Below are 18,186 nucleotides of genomic sequence, written 5' to 3'. Positions count from 1 at the left end.
ACCCACCAAAACATGGCTGTGGTTCAAACACAAAAGCTGCCTTTGAGAAGGAAACAGTCACAGAATCAAATCTGTGCTGCCACCCAGTGGTCAGAGCGAAGAAACAGAACTTGTTTCTCCGAGGGTGGTGGTTTACAGGCGTAATTTTCCCGGCTACACGCTGGGATTAGGAGCTCTACACAAGTGATTATTTAACGCTACCACGGCTTATGGCAATAATTACTTATTTTGATGTGCCACAAATAGGTCTTCTGAGGTAGGCGATAGGAATTTATCCCCATTTTAGAGGTGAGTCAAATGAGGCGCCGGGGATTGCAAGATCCCACAGTGAGGAAGGCTCACCCAGAGTCCTGACTCAGAGCGCGGCTGCTCACATCCAGCGGTTGCCCTTCCCATCTTAGAACATGAGGCTCCCACGCTGGAGATCCGAATCCCCGGAGGTCCCAGCTGAGGTCCAGGTACACACTCCTGAATGTCTGAGCACTTTGTATTACACAGGAACGGAGGAGGTTCGTGGAACCAAGACAGGCCGTTAAATGAGTAGTTTTTAAAAACTGTATTAAAAATAGTTCCTGAAGGGACATCGGGGTAGCTCAGTTGGTTAAGCATCCCACTCTTGATTTCGGCTTGGGTCATGATGCCAGGGTCCTGGCTGGGGAATCTGCTTCTCCCACCCCTCCTGCCCCAACCCACAGCTCATGTGCTCTCTCTCTCTCTCTCTCTCTGTTCTCTCTTTCTCTCAAATAAATAAATAAAATCCTTTAAAAAAAAAAAAAGACGCTTTTTAAAAAGTTGTTCATTAAAACAAAACAAAACAAACAAACAAAAAAAACCTGTATGCTAAAAGAACATTGATCAAGTAAGTGTCAGCTTAGTGAAGTTTGCTTTGGAAAATTCTCTGTCCAAACATTAAGCAATATTTGTGTAATTTGGATTACATGTGTTGATTCAAATCTTCCTTGAGAGTAAAAATGTCCTCTGAATCAAATGGTATATCTAAATAGTAAGGCCCAAACATTCCTTCTCCTGATGCCCTGGCTGCTTCCTCCCATCCTGTGAGGCACGTGGGGACAGGAGAATGCGGAGTAGGCAGGATGTCCGCCATCACTGAAGGCTTGAGAGCTGGGGGCAAGAGCCAGAGGGCTGCTGGGACTGCCAAAGAGAGGGATCATTAGCCTGCTCGGGGTCACACACCTCACAGCGGAATCAGCTCATTCTCCAACTCCAGCCCCTCGAGGACCAGGGAAGCGCTGGATCTGCCCCTTGTGAGTTAGGAAAACCACAGGAAGACCTGAGCCCTCACAGCCTGTGAACTTTGGTCCCACCCCATGTGGACCAAGAACAGAGGGCACAAAGATGGTTTCAGCACTGGCATTCTCCCCCTGCCTTCCAGTTTCCCACATAATCTAGTCCTGATTCAAGATGGCCACAAGGAGGAGTAGGGAGATGAAAGAGGAGGGGGGACAGAGGAAGAGGCAGGGGACTGGAGGACAGGAAGATGGGAGGCTGAGCCCTGACCCAGAGAAGAGAGGGCTTTAGGCTTACTCCATTTCATCTTCAGGCTTAGGAAAGGCTCTCATACCAGGCTGCTGTTTCTTATGTAAGCTTTTGGTGTCTGTCTGAACTTTGTAAACTGTACTTGTATATTACTTTGATTAAGAATGTACATTAGGGGGGCACCTGGGTGGCTCAGTGGGTTAAGCCTCTGCCTTCGGCTCAGGTCATGATCCCAGAGTCCTGGGATCAAGCCCCACATCGGGCTCTCTGCTCAGCAGGGTGCCTGCTTCCTCCTTTCTCTCTGCCTGCCTCTCTGCCTACTTGTAATCTCTGTCAAATAAATAAATAAAATCTTTAAAAAAAAAAAAAAAAGAATGTACATTAAAGGGGGACACCTGGATGGCTCAGTTGGTTAAGCGGCTGCCATTGGCTTGGGTGATCTCAGCATCCTGGGATCGAGTCCCACATCAGGCTGCTTGCTTGGCAGGGAGCCTGCTTCTCCCTCTGCCTCTGCTTGTGCTCTCTCTCTCTGACAAATAAATAAATTAAATCTTAAAAATAATAATAATAAAGAATGTACATTAAAGGGGCACCTGGGTGACTCAGTGGGTTAAAGCCTCTGCCAGGGTCCTGGGATCAAGCCCCATAACGGGCTCTCTGCTCAGCAGGGAGCCTGCTTCCCTTCCTCTCTCGGCCTGCCTCTCTGCCTACTTGTGATCTCTGTCTGTCAAATAAATAAATAAAATCTTAAGAAAAAAAGAATGTACATTAAAGGGTGCCTGGCTGGTTCAGTCCGTTTAGCGTCTGCCTTCTGCTCAGGTCATGATCCCAGGGTCCTGGGATTGAGCCCCACATTGGGTTCCCTGCTCGGTAGGAAGCCTGCTTCTCCTTCTCCCTCTCCCTTTGTTTGCGTTCCCTCTCTCGCTGTGTCTCTGTCAAATAAATAAATAAATAAAATCTTTTAAAAATTTTTAAAAATGAACCTTAATAAAAATTAATTTTAATGTGTCATAAACCTAAAGAAAAAGCTAAAACTATACAATTCTAGGAGAATATTTGTGACCTCAACTTAAGGTAGGCAAAGACTTTTTTTTTTTTTTTAGATTTTATTTATTTATTTGACAGGCAGAGATCACAAGTAGGCAGAGAGGCAGGTAGAGAGAGAGGGGGAAGTAGGCTCCTGGCTGAGCAGAGAGCCCGATGTGGGGCTCGATCCCACGACCCTGGGATCATGACCTGAGCCAAAGGCAGAGGCTTTAACCCGCTGAGCCACCCAGGCACCCCAGGCAAAGACTTCTTACAGCAAAAAACATAAATCACCAAGAAAAGTTTTTGATAAATTGGACACAGACATAATTAGAAACTGGCTTCTTACCTTTAAGAAAATGCAGAAATAAACTACAATGGACTTTCGTGCATGGCTGGTGGTAATATTAAAATAGTAGGGCTGGGGCTCCTGGGTGGTTAAGGAGGGAAGCTTGATTTTGGCTCAAGGCATGATCTCAGGGTCATGTGATGGACCTGGCCTTGGGTTGAGGTCCCTGCTAGGCATGGAGCCTGCTTGGGATTCTCTCTCTCCCTCTCCCCTTCTAGTCCCTCCCCCCACCCTACCCCCCTACCTGGCAGCCTCACACACTCTCTCCAAAAATTAATTAGTTAAGAGGTGCCTGGGAGGCTCAGTGGGTTAAGCCTCTCCTTCGGCTCAGGTCATGATCTCAACGTCTTGGGATCGAGACCCACCTAGGGCTCTCTGCTCAGTGGGGGTGGGGGGGCTGCTTCCCCCTCCCCCTTTGCCTGCTTCTCTGCCTACTTGTGATCTCTCTCTATCTGTCAAATAAATAAATAAAAATCTTTAAAACAATAAAAATTAATTAGTTAATTTAACTAATGAATTAAAATGAAATAGTATAACCACTTTGACAAACAGTTTGGCAGTGTGGAGATTAAGATGGGGTCACTTGTGTCAAGCAGCCACGGAGCAGTTAAGGGTATCGCAGCTAGGAGATATGACTGAGACCAGCATTAGCTGACAGTCCAGAACTGACAAGAGCAGAGGCAGAGGACATCTGCAGGAGCGCAGCACTTTAATTCCCTTTTTTTTTAAAGGGGAGAGGATTTTGTCAGCAAACTGTCAGACTCTTCACACCTGACCCCTCTATGTCTGACCACTTAAAAAAGGCAGCTCCTGCCCACCTGATTATTCTCCAGTGGGAGCCGAGATCCTTCCCCGAGTAAACATAGAAGCGTAAGTGCCCAGAGCTGACCGGCCCTAGCCCGGTGGACTTCGTGTTTGGTTTGTTTACTTCCTACGCCATTCTGTTATCTTGTTTGTGGCTTGTCCTGCATTCTGCTCTGTGCGCAAGAAACCAAGTTAATCACCCGGTGAAATGTCACTGAGTTTGGAATCCTGAACCTGCTTTATAATTATGTTAACCTTGCTGACATTGTAGAAAGACACAACTCACGTGTGCCACTTACAGTGTGCTCATAACACACAGCTTCCTTGAAAGTGAAAAACACCAGACAACCAAGCCATCCCATCCACGTGTAGGTATTTTATCCAAGAGAAATGGAAACACAGATCCACACCGTAAGGGTCTATTGAGCCAGAGCGATTCCATCTCGGTTAAACAGTGATTTTGTTGTTTATGCAGTAAAACTTAAACTGACCCTGCCCGCCACTCCCCCCACCACCACCACCCAGGGGAACTTACTTAAAAGCAAGTCTGGGAAACCAGTAAAATATGGTCGACCAGTCCCTGATAACAGAGCCCAGAATACAAGGACGAGTCAGGCCAGGTGGAGACATCCAATCAGTAAAGCCCACATACTATCTCCCTAACTACCAAAGAATGTGGGCCCCGCCTTTTGGGCGCCTTTTGGGCACCAATTCAGACCAAGGTGATAGGCTAGTTCAAATAGTTACTATGGGGTGAATTGTAATTCAATTGGCCACCTGTGTGTGACTTAGCATGACTGTGCAGCTTTCTCTGTGTGTTACAATCTCATTGGCCACCTGTGTGTGGTCAGGCTCAACCACGTGGCCTTTGCTCTATAAAAGTTAGTCTGCGAGGCTGGGAGGGTTCGCTCTCTCTGTAAGAGGTGGCCCCGACCGGTCAGGTGGCCCCGACTGGTCGGTTTGATTCTTGATGCTGGGCATGAAATAAAGCTTTGCTTGACCTTCGCTTTGTATCAGTCTTGCTCCTTTGATCACAGACCCTAACACACACAAGGACTTTTTCTAAAAAGATTTATTTATTTGAGAGAGCGAGCACATGTGACCAGGGGGAAGGGCAGAGGAAGAGAAGCAGACTCCCTGCTGAGTGTAGAGCCCAACATGGGACTCGATCTCGAACCCTAATATCATGACCCTGAAGGCCTCGCCTAACTGACTGTGCCACCAAAGGACCCACACACAAAGACTTAAAGGAATTTTTTTTTAAAGATTTTATTTGACAGAGAGAGAGAGAGAGAACAAGCAGGGGGAGAGGCAAAGGGAGAAGGAGAAGCAGGCTCCCTGCAGAGCAGGAAGCCCAAAGTGGGACTCAATCCCAGGATTCTAGGATCATGACCTGAGCCGAAGGCAGTGGCCTAACCAACTGAGCCCTACTTATAGGAATTTTTTTTTTAAGATTTTATGTATTTATTTGACAGATAGAGATCCCCAGTAGGCAGAGAGAGAGGAGTAAGCAGGCTCCCTGCTGAGCAGAGAGCTGGATGTGGGGCTGGATCCCAAGACCCTGGGATCATGACCCGAGCAGAAGGCAGAGGCTTTAACCCACTGAGCCACCCAGGCACCCCAGGAATTTTTAAGGCAGTTTTATTCACTAAATCTCAAAACCAAAACAGCCCAGGTGTCCAACAGCAACCCAAATGTCCTTTGGGGTCCTCAGAGGATACCTCCCCACCAGCCCAGCTGGGCCTCCCCAGTCCACCCACCTCAACTCCAAATGGACAAACAGCGTATGGCATATGCATACAATCAAATACTACTCAGCGCTGAAGGGAGGGAGCTACTGATACACGCAATCTCGCAGTCACGTGGATGACTCTCGGAAGCATTGTGCTAAGTGAAAAGAAGCAGGGCACAAAAGATCACATCCTGTATGGTCCTATTTATGGGAAATTCCAGGGAAAAGAAAAGTGTAGTGATAGAAATCAGATAAGCGGTTGTCTGAGGCCAGCAAAGAGAGCGTCGGCTGCAAAGGGGCAGAAGGGAATTTTCTGGGGGTAATGGAAACATGCTATATCTTTTTTTTTTTTGGAGATTTAATTAATTTATTTGAGAGAATGAGAGAGCATGAGAGGGGAGAGGGTCAGAGGGAGAAAGAGACTCCCAGCGGAGCAGGGAGCCTGATGCAGGACTCCATCCTGAGACTTCAGGATCATGACCTGAGCTGAAGGCAGTCACTTAACCAGAGCCCGCCCCGGACCGGGAAACGTGCTGCATCTTGAACTGGGACAGTGGTTGTTAGCCTGGTGTGTTCGTCGGCCAAAATTTATAGAACGGTATACAGTATGTAAAATTTCTGGTATTTACCGTATGTAAATAATATCTCAATAAAGTAGGGTTATTGTTTTGTTTTTTTTAATGAGAGAGCTGCTGTGAGGCATGAAGGAGAACACAGATGAAGGGATTCTGCTAAAGACCTTCCCAAATGAATTTGATTCGAGAAAGGAGAGAGGCTCTCATGTATCTGCCGGGTCAGCCTCAATCGGGAGGTTGAGTGAAACATTCCCCCCGCTAGGGGGCAGTGTCGTAGTCAGCCAGGCCCCATCGCGCGTCCACAGTCCCCCGCGCCCGCAGTGGCGCCGAGACCCCCGGGACGCGCCTAGCTCCGCGTCCCGGGGGTCCCGGGGGTCTCGGGTGGGGGCCTCTCTTCCCCGCCGGGGGCCGGAGAGGTGGTACCCGCGCGGCGTCCTGCGCCGATGGGGGCTGCGCGGTGCGGCCCCACGCCCTCCTCCCAGCCCCCTGCGGCCCAGCGGCCGGCTCGCAGTCCCGCACCCGCACCCGCACGCTCTGCCCGGCCACCTCCGAGGGCCTGGCGTCCCGGCAGAGGAGCCCCGGCTTCCGGGCACACGATGACCGCCCCCCACTCCAGCACCGGCTGTCGGGCAACGTGGGGCCAGCCCTCTGGCCCCGGCTGGCGGAATGCAGAAAGGGGAAGCGGCGCCCGCCGGGGTCTGCTTCCAGGGTGGAAGGCGCTGCAGCTGGTGGCTGCGGGGACCCAGCTGCGTTCCGGGCGAAACCGCCCGGGCCTCTCTAGCGCCGCTTCTGCGACAAGGACCGCCGAAAGACGCCGAGGCGCCTCTTTCCTCCCGGACCTTGTTCCTCTCAGAGCTGGTCCTCAGAGCCTTAGCCAATACCCACCCATGCAGAATTCCGAAACTGTCATTTTGAAGGACAGAAGTGTGGCCTAGAGATGTTGAACTGTTCCTCGAGCTAATAAGGCGGCCCCAGGCGTGGAGCGCCAATAGGGGGCTGCTAGGAGCATGGGCTGGAATGCGGGGAGGGGAGAGCTCAACCACTGCCCGGCGTGCCAAGGCCCGGGGACACCCGGACCCTCCGTAATCACTCTCCCTCCTCGCCCTCCGCTCCGTGGCCGCAACCCACCAGGGGACCTCAGGGGACGCACTTGGACGGCCCCGCCCGCCGGCGCACTTGTCTCCAGCCCTCTCCGCTCCGTCTGGCGCACTGCGTGGTGCGCCTAGTTTCCCGAACTCCGCAGAGCCGCAGCTGCGTTGAGCTCACACCGCACGCCTCCCGCGCTGTGGTCGCGGTGTCTCCGGGCCCACCCCCAGTGCAGGCCCTGGGGGGCGGTCGACGCCAGCGCCGCAGGTGCAGCCCAGAGGCCGCGCGCGGGTGAGTCGGCCCGGGCGGCTCCAGCAGAGTTAGTTGATGGGGGTCAGGGAGGTAGGAGGGCAAGGCAGGGAGGACGGGCAGTTGCTTCCCTTCCCACTTTTGCTAGCTTCCAGGAGACCAGCAGATGCTCCAGACTGGTGAGGCGGGCAGTTTCCCCCAGACCCGGGTCTGCGGGCTCTGAGCACTGACCGGACCCAGCCTAGGGGAGACAGGAGCCTGGCCGTGACGCCTTCTCGGGAAAGGGAGGCGAGGCCGTGAGTATACTTTATTTAGAGCGCTAGCCTGGGATCCAGACAGAGGCCTAGGCTTGGCTCCTCTCCTGGGAGCAGCTGTTCTTTGGTGGTTCTGCAACTTTACGGAGCCTCACTTTCCTTATCTATAAAATGGGAATATCATGCTATCTCTCAGGGTCCCCGTGAGGACGAACCCAAAAGACGCTGCAAAGTGCTCAGCACTCAGTCTGTGAAGCACAGAAAGATCTGCATTAATTCAGCCGAGAAGAATCTCCACTTCCGGTCCTGCCGGGTGCACTTCGGGTCATGCCTGCCCTTTCACAGACTGGGAGGATGGGCTCTTTGCCCAGGAGTCGCATGCGCGCAGGGACAGGGGCAAAAGCTTGTAGTCCAGGAGGCTCAGGTAGCCCTGCGAGTGAGCACCTACTGCTCTGGTTGGTGGCGGTCTGGACCTTCGCGGGGGAGGGGGATGGCGAACATACTCTATGGCAAAGATGGCTTCAGTTTTCCTTAAGGGGGACATCCTTCACCGTTACTTTTGAACGTCATTCTTCGCCCTCAGACACTTAGGCCTCATAAAACCGGGAACCAGTGTCACAGTTATTAACACCCAGAAATTCCCCATACAGAGTTCCCATTTTGCAGATGGGAGCCCTGCGGTCATAGGTTGTTCATGAATACATGCCAGTCAGTGGAGATCCCTTAGTGCCTTCCACTCTCCCGCAGGGGTGTCGCGTGCCCTGCGTTGCATTCTCTCTTAATCAAAGGATAAACAGGGACTCGTTTGGCCAGCCTGGGGAAGGAGGAAGCCAGAGTCAGGCCTCCCTAGGCTTCCAGGGTGGGGTGCCCTGCAGGGCTTACTGGGGCCATCAGGGTGGATATAGGATGAAATCGACGCCGAACAGGCAAACGGACTCAGGACAGCGCTCTTGCCCTATGCCCGTGCGATGGGCTTCAGAGTTTGGACAAGATCTTGGCCTTGAGGGACACGGCCCTTGCACGTCTTATCTGAAGATGCCTTTGGCTTTTGGGCCGGGGCCTCTTCCTCCGACACTCCCTGTCCTGCTGTCTTTAAAAACCTGTTCCGAATGCTGGGTCCCCAGAAGGGGCGGAATCGTGGGATTCCCCCACCCCCCTCCAGTAAAGCGGTGCCCCAGAGCTTTGTTGAGAAAGTCTGAGTTTGAAGGTAGGGACATTCCTTGGAAGAAGCCACCACACCATGGCTGCCGTTGTGGACCACGCTCGCTCACAGCTGTGTCCCCAGGGCCAAGCAGTGGGCGCGGGAGAGAGGTGGGGCACCGAGAGCCGGCCCCGCCCTCTGACTCAGCGAGAAAGACCAGTGTCTCTGTACACCCGCAGCAACCCCGAGCCGCGCGGTCTCCCTTCCCGTCCTCTCGCCCCACTGAAGCGATCTCGTCCGCAGCTTCCCGGCCATCCCCGCGCCCGGAGCAGTGGTTTCCGCTTCAGAGTACCCCTGCCACGAAGATGGTCTCTCCCTAATGCCCGCCTTCACACAACCCCCCCCCCCCCCCGCACACACGCTGGGATGCCCCGGTCTGTGGTTATCAGCGCCCGCTCCCCGGCCCCGCAATTAGAGCTCCGTGGCCCCGGGCGCTGTCCCTTTATTCTAGAACCTGCTGTTCCACTGCCCTCCTGGAGACAGTCACCCTGACCCTATCACCCCCAACCCTCCCTTCATCCCCGTCCTGGAGAGGGCCACACAGCTGTGGCCGCAGGACTGGATCTCCACGCCGGTAGTTTAGCGTGCTCCTGGGCAGGCATGAGCAGCCTCGTATCCTGATTGGGTTTAGGTGAGTAGTGGCCACACCCCGTAGTTTTGGCTCCTCCCCCTTGAACACCTGGTCGGAGGGACCAGTCCTGCAGCCAGCCTCGCCTCCGCCTGGGGAGCCACAGGGGAGCTGCACCCTGGTCTTTCTGGAGAACTTCGCGCACTTGTTAAGTTCAGTGTCCTGCTGCGTTGTCAGCTCCTCAGGGGACCTCTGACTGTCCTTGACCCTCGCCCCACAGTAAGCACACCGGGTGGCTTCTAGGGGCTGAGATAGGTACCAGCAGATCCCAGACCTGGAGGAATCTCAACCAGACGAAGCGGAGAAGCAATCAGACAGCGCCAAGGGTCTGCACCGTGAAGCACAAGACTCTGTGGAAATGAGATTGGGGAGGGCTTCTGGGGGATCTCAGCAGTTGAAGCAAAATGAATAATGAAAGAAACCACTGTTATGTTTTGTTTTTTTATGATTTTATTTATCAGAGCAAGCACAAGCAGGGGGAGCAGCAGAGGGAGAAGGAGAAGCAGACACCTCGCTGAGCAGAGAGCCCCTTGTGGGACCGGATCCCAGGATCATGACCTGAGCTGAAGGCAGACGCTTAACTGACTGAGCCACCCAGGCATCCCTATGTTTGTTTTTTCATGTTGTCTTCACAACAGCTCTGAGGTAGGTACTATTGTTAACTTCATTTTTGTCATGAACAAGTGACAGCAAGGATTTGAAACTGGGCCTCGGACTCCAAAGAGGGTTTTAACCTTTATATTATAAGCATATCTGGCCAAGGAAGCAATGTGAGCAGAGGCACTGGGGTGAGAAGGCAGGACAGAAGGGGTAACTACAGAAGGACGTGATGTTTCTGGAGCGCTAAATTCTGCACCCACAGGGGTGAGAGTGGGGCTGGTGGGGACTGGTGGGCCTTGTAAGCCGTTACCAGTTGTTAAAGCATGCCACTCTTGATTGTGGGGTTGTGAGTTCAGTGAGTTCGAGCCCCACTTTGGGTGTAGAGATGATAGGGAAGAAGGAAGGGAGGGAGGGAGGCAGGAAAGAAGGGAGGAAAGAAAATTAGTATCACTTAGTCCAGGGGTGAAGAAGGAAGATGACCCCTGGATTTCTGGACTGAATAACTGGGCAAACAGTCATTCCCTTCCTGCTGTAGGGGATGGGGGCAGAGCTGGTTTTCGGGAAAGTGATGAGTTCTGGTTGGCTTCCCTGTGTTTGATGTGGGGGCAGAAGCCTAACTGGCAGTGGCTCCAGGCTCCATGCTCCAGGGTCAAACAGACTGGGTCCAGCGCCTACCTTCATCAACCTACTAGTTCTGTCTCGTTGGGCAAGAAACTTGATTTCTTTAAACCTGTTAATTCATCCATAAGATAGCAACAGTAATAGAATTTTAGGGTTGGGATAAAATGAGAATAAAAGGAGACAATGTGCGGTGTCTGGGACATGGTACATATTGAAAAATGGCAACTCTTATCATTGTTATTATTTATTATCCGTAAATCTGAAGCTCAGAGAAGAAGCAATTTCAGAAGTCATCAAATGGAAATTGAAACTAGGAGAGTAAATGAGATGATCAAAAAGAGTGTAGAGGCTGAGAAGGGTGGAAGTTGAACACCAGGAGCCGTGGCATTTCAGGGGTAGACAGAGGAAGAGCAGCATAAAAACAAATGGTTATAGAAGAAGGAGGAAAGCCACTAAAGCTTGGTGCCGAGGAAGCCATATGTAGGAGCCACACAGCTGACTGATCCTCTGTCTTCTTCCTCCTTCCTAACAGAACCTGATGTTGTCAGGGTCAGCACATTCTGGATTCTGTATGTCTCAGAGAAGGTAGCCCACAGCCCCAGCTTGAAACCAGCAGCACGGTTGCCCCTGGTTATCCCATTGCCCTTGCCAGTGAAGGTTTATGAAGGGTATTTGATCCCTTTCTGGCCAATGGGACCTGATGGAAAGTCTGTTGAGGGACTTCTGGAAGATTTCTTTAATTTAAAAAAAAAAAAAAAAGATGCCCATGAAGACGACAACCACAAGGAGATATCATTTCACACTCAACTAGGATGACTGAATCAAAAAGTCAGATAACATCACATGTTGGCCAGGATTTGGAGAATTTAGAACCCTTATGCATTGCTGATGGGACCGTAAAAAGGAACAGCCACTTGGAAAACAATCTTGCAGTTCCTCAAACAATTAAACATAGGGTTACCATATGACCCAGCTGTTCTACTTCTAGGTATAATACCTGGGAAAATGAAAAAAATTAGGTCCCACAGAAACTTACACACAGATATTTATAGTGGCATTATTTGTAATAGCCAAAAGGTGGAAACAACTCAAATGTTCATTGACAGATGAATGGATACACAAAGTATGCTACATACAAGCAGTGGAATTGTATTTGGCCATAAAAGCAGGTAAGTACTGACACAGGCTATACTGTGAATGAACTCTGAAAACATCATTTTAAGTGAGAGAAGCAAACCACAAAAGACCACATACTGTATGATTCTAGTCATATGAAAGTCCAGAATAGGGAAATCTGGGAGATAGGGAAATAGGGAGAGAAAGTAGGTAGCACTTGCTTAGGGCTGAGTTGGGGGGGAGTGGGGGGATGGGAGATGATTAAATCAGTGGTATGCATTATTCTTCTTGAGGTGATCAGAATGTTCTAAAACTGACCAGAGGTGGGGTGCCTGGGTGGCTCAGTGGGTTGAGCCTCTGCCTTCGGCTCAGGTCATGATGTCAGGGTCCTGGGATCAAGCCCCGCATCGGGCTTTCTGCTCAGCAGAGAGCCTGCTTCCCCCTCTCTCTCTGCTTGCCTCTCTGCCTACTTGTGAGCTCCCTCTCTGTCAAATAAATAGATAAAAATCTTTAAAAAAAAAAAAAGATTAAAATTGACCAGAGGCAATGGTCACACAAATATGTGAAGATACTAAAGCTATTGAGTTGAACACTTTAAAAAAAAAAGATTTTATTTATTTATTCGAGGAAGAGAGAGGAGAGGGACAAGGAGATTCTGTGCTGAGCACAGAGCCCCATGTGGGACTCACTCCCACAACCCTAAGATCAAGACCTGAGCCAAAATCAAGAGTCAGATGCTTAATGGACCAGCCACCCAGGCACCCCTGAATTGAACACTTTAAGTGAGTGAATAGTATGTTCATTATATCTGAATAAAACTGTTGCAAAAGAAGCAACAATAAAAGTGATACACGAGGAATCTATAGACTCTTCTCTCAGTGTTGTCGTGTCTGGATGGAATGGCTGAGACAAACTGTCTTGCTACCAGCCTGAGGACCATGTCCACACAAAGAGGCAGAAATCATAAGGGTCACTGGAAAGTAGCAAAGGAGCCCCACTGGCACCAAGCTCTGGTGTTCTTGTCATATGATGTAATGAATTGTTAAAGCCTGTGTGAATCAAAGTTTTTGTTGTTGATATTGTCTCCAAACAAGAACTATAATCACCACAGGATTTAATATAGGGAAGTAGCTGCTTATGAACCTTGGGAACTTCTGGATGGTCAAGGTCTTGACTTCTAGAACACTGCAACACTGACCCTCCATAGGAGCTGCTGCCTCTGTGGCTCTGTCAGGAGAAGGCGACCCAGGAGGCCAGCACCGGAACTGCTGACTTCCAGAGCACAGTGCTGTGTTTGCGACGCAAGGGTTGGGCAGCCGCGGCCACACCACCCCAGCTGCCTGCCAGCACCCACACAGCCGGTGAATTAACAAGGTACACTGCATCAGAAAACTTACCCATCAGGGCGCCGGGGTGGCGTGCTCGGTCAAGGGTCTGCCTTCAGCTCAGATCATGATCCTGAGGTGCTGGGATGGAGCCCTGAGTCAGGCTTCCTGCTGGGCAGGGAGTCTGCTTCTCCCTCTCCCTCTGCCTGCCACTATCCACTGCTTGTGCTCCCTCTCTCTCTCTCTGTCAGGTAAATAAATAAGATCTTAAAAAAGAGAGAGAGAGAGAGAAAGAAAGGAATAAAACTTATCCATCGCCTTGACCTTACTTGCCAGAAGAAAACAAAAGGAGGAAGGAAAGCTTTTATTTGGCTTCTACGTCCCAGATGTCTCCCTTCTAATGACCAACTTTTCTGCTCCTTATTCCTGCTTCCATCTCAGACCTTCTCTCCCGCATCATCTTTCCTTCTGCCTAATATATATATTATATGTCCTTTGGAATGTTCTGAGGGTCTGCTTGCGGAGATCTTTCAGTTTTGATTTGCCAGAAAATATCTTTGTTTTGCCAAAAAGTTTTAGATGTGGAAGGTAGACTGCTAGTTATTTTCTTCATTTTCTTTTTTTCCCCATGCATGTATGTATGTCTTTCTGTTCTTGTGGGAAGCAGGGGAGCATGGTCTGGGCCCTTTCATAGTTCTCTTTCCCCCACAGGGTGGACCCAATTGTCGGCTGGGGCCTGGGGCCCAGAAGGTCCTGAAGAAGGGTGACAAGGGGCCCTTCAACGTGGAGGCACTGGATGAAATCAGAATGAGACGCAGGGTCAAGATGGAAAAGCAGGTGAGTGCAGGATGGTTTCGCTGGTGTGGTAGAGCTCGGGGACTGAGAAGCTCTGGAAGGCTTTGGGGACAAGCACAGGAGGGGTGCGGGGAGGCTGCACTGCTCAGAGCCATGGCCCAGAGCATCTACGCAGAGCCCAGGTGTCCCCTGCTGCCAGTGCCAAGTTACTTTCTCTTAGCGTAGGAATGTCCTCATCCTTGAGGTCTTGCTGCCTACAGCCACCTCTGGTACCAAATGACCAGATTTCAGTATGAGAAATAGAAGCCAGCAGAAAAGGAATTTATATACAGGAACTAAAAATTGTGGGGCACTGGGAGAAGGAGTTGTCATTTGGGCCTCCAGGGGAGACTTGAACCCCCAGAAGTAACTCATGAGAGGGACCACCATGCCTGTGACAGTCGGGCAGGTGTAAAGGCTCCCGTGGAACTCAGTCATATTTAGTTGCTGAGAATCAGGACACCACCCTAACTGCAGCTGTGTCTCTGTCCCTACAAAGCTGGGGACAGACACTGGAAAGCTGCTGCAGGAAAAACTCCATATCCCCATAACCTTGTTTGTCCAGAGAAGACAAGGCCAACTGCAGAAATATGCTTGTCTCACATCTGCTTTCCTGGTTCTTTTTTTTTCTTTTAAGATTTTATTTATCTATTAGAGAGTGAGCAAGCGAGCGAGGGAGAGGGAGAAGCAGGCTCCCCGCTGAGCGGGGAGCCCGACATGACAGGGGGACGACATGACAGGGAGACGGCAGGGGGACTTGATCCCAAGAACCCAGGATGATCACTCGAGCCAAAGGCAGTTGCTTAACCAACGGAACCACCCAGGCACCCCTGCTTTCTCAATTCTTAAAACCTAATTTGTATAACCCAACTTCCAGGGGATCTACAAAAGGCAGCTTTTTGTTTCCCAGCCCTTTGTGGTGTAGGAAGGCACCGCAGAAGGTGACGGGAATTGCAGAAGGGCTCCCTGTTGTCAAATGGCATGCAAGCTGGGGGCCTGAAGTGGTCATTGGGTTTGACGATTGGAAAAGCAAGGAGGCTCTTGAGGGCTGTGTCAGCGTAGTGGAGATGGGCAGAGCCAATAAGACATGAGGAGCGAATTCGGTGAACGTGGATGTTTTAAGGAATCCTTTGCGGGGCAACTGAGAGAGGGATAGTGGATCGAGGGCGGCTCAACTTCAGAGAGAGTTTGGGTTGGTTGTTGTTCTAGGAATGGTGGAGAATCAAACATGTTCATGATGAAGGGAAGGTGCTGACTGAAGAGAGCAGAGGGAGCAAAGGAGGTAGGGAATGAATGAATGGAGAGATCGTGTCTAGTAGGAGGGGACGCTTACAACATGTGGAAAGATGCTCATGATATTTTGCTAAGCGACAGAAGCATATAAAACAAACACTGTGTGGTTCCTTTCCTCTTTTTCTAAAAATTATTTTTTATTAACATATAATGTATTATTAGCCCCAGGGGTGCAGGTCTGTGAATCGCCAGGTTTACACACTTCACAGCAGTCACCATAGCACATACCCTCCCCAATGTCCATCACCCAGCAACCCTATCCCTACCCCACCCCCCTGCAACCCTCAGTTTGTTTTGTGAGATTAAGAGTTTCTTCTGGTTTGTTTCCCTCCCAATCCCATCTTGTTTCATTTTTTCCTTCCCTACCCCTCAAGCCCCCCGCCCTATCTCTCAGATTCCTCATATCAGAGAAATCATAAGATAACTGCCTTTCCTCTTTAAAAGTATATTAGATACACTAAAAGGCCTCACTGAATTGTCAAACAGCCCCCAGAGAGACCAAACTCAATCCCATGGTTGCTAGCGCAGCCCTGAGAAGTAGCAGGCCAGCCGCAGGCGTGGGTGTGGGCAGAGCCCATGAGTGGAGGTCGGCTTCAGCCATCCCAGCCAGTCCCTCTCTTACCCTGCCCCTACTCTTGGAGGCCATATGGCCACAGTCTGGCTTGTTCTGTAGGCCTCACGTTCAGGTCATTATCCCAAACGTCCCCTGATCACCCACTGTCCCATACATGGAGGAGCAGCCTCCCGGCAGTTCTAGAAACAGCTTCAGAGGCCTTGACATGGCATCTTCCCATCCCATCTACCCTCAGTAATTGTGGAGACACCCAAATTCCCCGTAGGAGTTTGGGGACCACATCCTGAAAAAGCACCACTGTGACTGCAGCACGGTCCTCTCACGTTTCCTGTTTCCTCTCAGATAATGACCACAAGATTCTCTGACCAAGGCTGACACCCAAGTGCATGACTTCCTGGAAAACTACCTGACATAGTTTAAACTAACTTAGCTTTTCACAACCCCCATCTCATCTCTCAGCATGCTTTTTTCTTATGCCAACCCTTCTCTCTACAAATAAATGTGAAATAATAATTCATATATAATCTATCTGATGTCATTATTGTATATGCATTCTGAGTCTGGGACCATTCTAATCATTATCGGCCCCAGGCTTGGGTGGTTCTTTTGTTCTTGTGGGAGGGGTAGTACCTGATCATGTGAATTCAGGCTAAAAAGCTAGACTGAAGGTAGGCTCGTGGTCATACCTTCTCTGGGGAGAACCTGTGCCTTCCCTAATCTGATTATCATTAGATTCCAAGAAAGGCAGTTCTTCTTGCATTCCTCTGTATTATTTATACAAAACCTATTATAATAAATATAATAATATGTGGGCTGAACAAAAGGTAAGGAATGCTAAGTCACCAGAGCGGGGGCCTAGAGAGGCCGGCAGAGCCTTGAAGCCAGACTTGGACTCAGGACACATGCAGAACTGAGTGCATATGAGCATGGGTTTTTGTGATCTCTCAGGACTGGCAGGATGGAAGATAAATCCTGAAGCCCACTCGAGAGAGAAGCCTGACAGGAGACTCTCTCTCAAAATGGGGACTCCAGAGGACTACATTCTCAGTGTAAAGGGGACCTAGAAATAAACTGTTCTATCCCCAGAGGACTGTAAGAAAACTGCTTTTCTTGGATCTCAAGGCTAATCGAATCAGGGTGCAGGTAGGGCAATCTGTTTCTGGGATTGTAACCACGACCCTGCCCTCATATAGATTTTTAGCCTGAATTCACATGATTAGGCACTGGCTTCTCTAAAAGAAAACAGAAACAAAAACCTGTGGCCAATAATATGATCAAAATTGGTCCCAGACTTGTGATGCCCCCAGGTACCTGACAAAAGCACGTATAAATCCTTTTCAGTGGAATTCAGAAATTTGCCTTCGTCCCTGGCCTCAACTAATTCCCACAGGTTATGTCCAAGGAGTAAATGAAAGAAAATAATTTAGTAAATATAGAAGTAAACAGGGCACGATGAGTGAGAACCAGCAGAAACAAGACAGCAGATTCAGACCTAAAAAACTTTAGATGTTGAAATTATCAGATCTAGTATAACAAATAAGTATGCTTAATGTAATATAAAAATAAAAGAGCCTTGAAAATATGACAAAAGAGCAACAAATGTGGAAAAAATCGAACAACTCATAGGAAAGAAAAATATAAAATTGAAAGGTAAAACTCAATAGTTTTTTTTTAAAGATTTTATTTATTTATTTGACAGACAGAGATCACAAATAGGCAGAGAGGCAGGCAGAGAGAGAGAGAGGGAAGCAGGCTCCCCGCCGAGCAGAGAGCTCGATGTGGGGCTCGATCCCAGGACCCTGGGATCATGACCTGAGCCGAAGGCAGAGGCTTTAACCCACTGAGCCACCCAGGTGCCCCTCAATAGGTTTAAAAAAAAATTTTTTTTTTATTTATTTGAGAGAAGAGAGAGAGCATGTGCACAAGTTGGGGGAAGAGCAGAGGTGGAGGGAGAAGCAGACTCCCTGCTAAACAGGGAGCCCGAGGCAGAGCTAGATCCCAGGACCCTTAACCATCTGAGCCACCCAGGCACTTCTCAATAGGTTTAACAGCTGGTTAAATACAGCTGAAAGGATGATTAGGGATATGGAAGATAGAGCAGAAGAAATTAGTTGAAAGACCAGACAGACAAAGATATAGAAAATACAAAAGTAGAAGTTAAAATGACATGGAAGATAGACCAACAAGGTCTACCATACATTTAATCATACTTCCAGAGGGAGAATAAAGAAAGAAGAGAGAAGAGGTAATATTTGAAGAAAAAAAAAAGGAAGATTACTATCTATAGATGGAAAAGGACCCTTATCCACAAAGTCAAGAAGCCAAAAATGTTTCCAGTTATGCTAAAAAGAAATGTACACCCAGGGGTGCCTGGGTGGCTCAGTGGGTTAAAGCCTCTGCCTTCAGCTCAGGTCATGATCTC

The 18,186-nt window shown here is 49.7% G+C and overlaps 1 long non-coding RNA gene across 1 annotated transcript in view; it reads left to right on the top strand.

The window, feature by feature from the left end:
• The first annotated feature begins 12,949 nt into the window (after positions 1–12,949).
• The window catches only part of LOC111155093, a 13,450-nt gene continuing 8,213 nt past the window's right edge, over positions 12,950–18,186 (top strand). The window contains exons 1-2 of the long non-coding RNA XR_002641120.1: positions 12,950–13,112; positions 13,775–13,900. This is a non-coding gene — a long non-coding RNA (uncharacterized LOC111155093). The remainder of the gene's footprint in view (positions 13,113–13,774; positions 13,901–18,186) is intronic.

Source organism: Enhydra lutris, unplaced genomic scaffold, assembly GCF_002288905.1.
Source record: "Enhydra lutris kenyoni isolate GAN:26980312 unplaced genomic scaffold, ASM228890v2 scaffoldscaffold39, whole genome shotgun sequence".
Classification (NCBI taxonomy): Eukaryota; Metazoa; Chordata; class Mammalia; order Carnivora; family Mustelidae; genus Enhydra; species Enhydra lutris.
The sequence above is the reverse complement of the archived record's forward strand: the minus strand, read 5'-3'. Positions and strand labels throughout refer to the sequence as shown.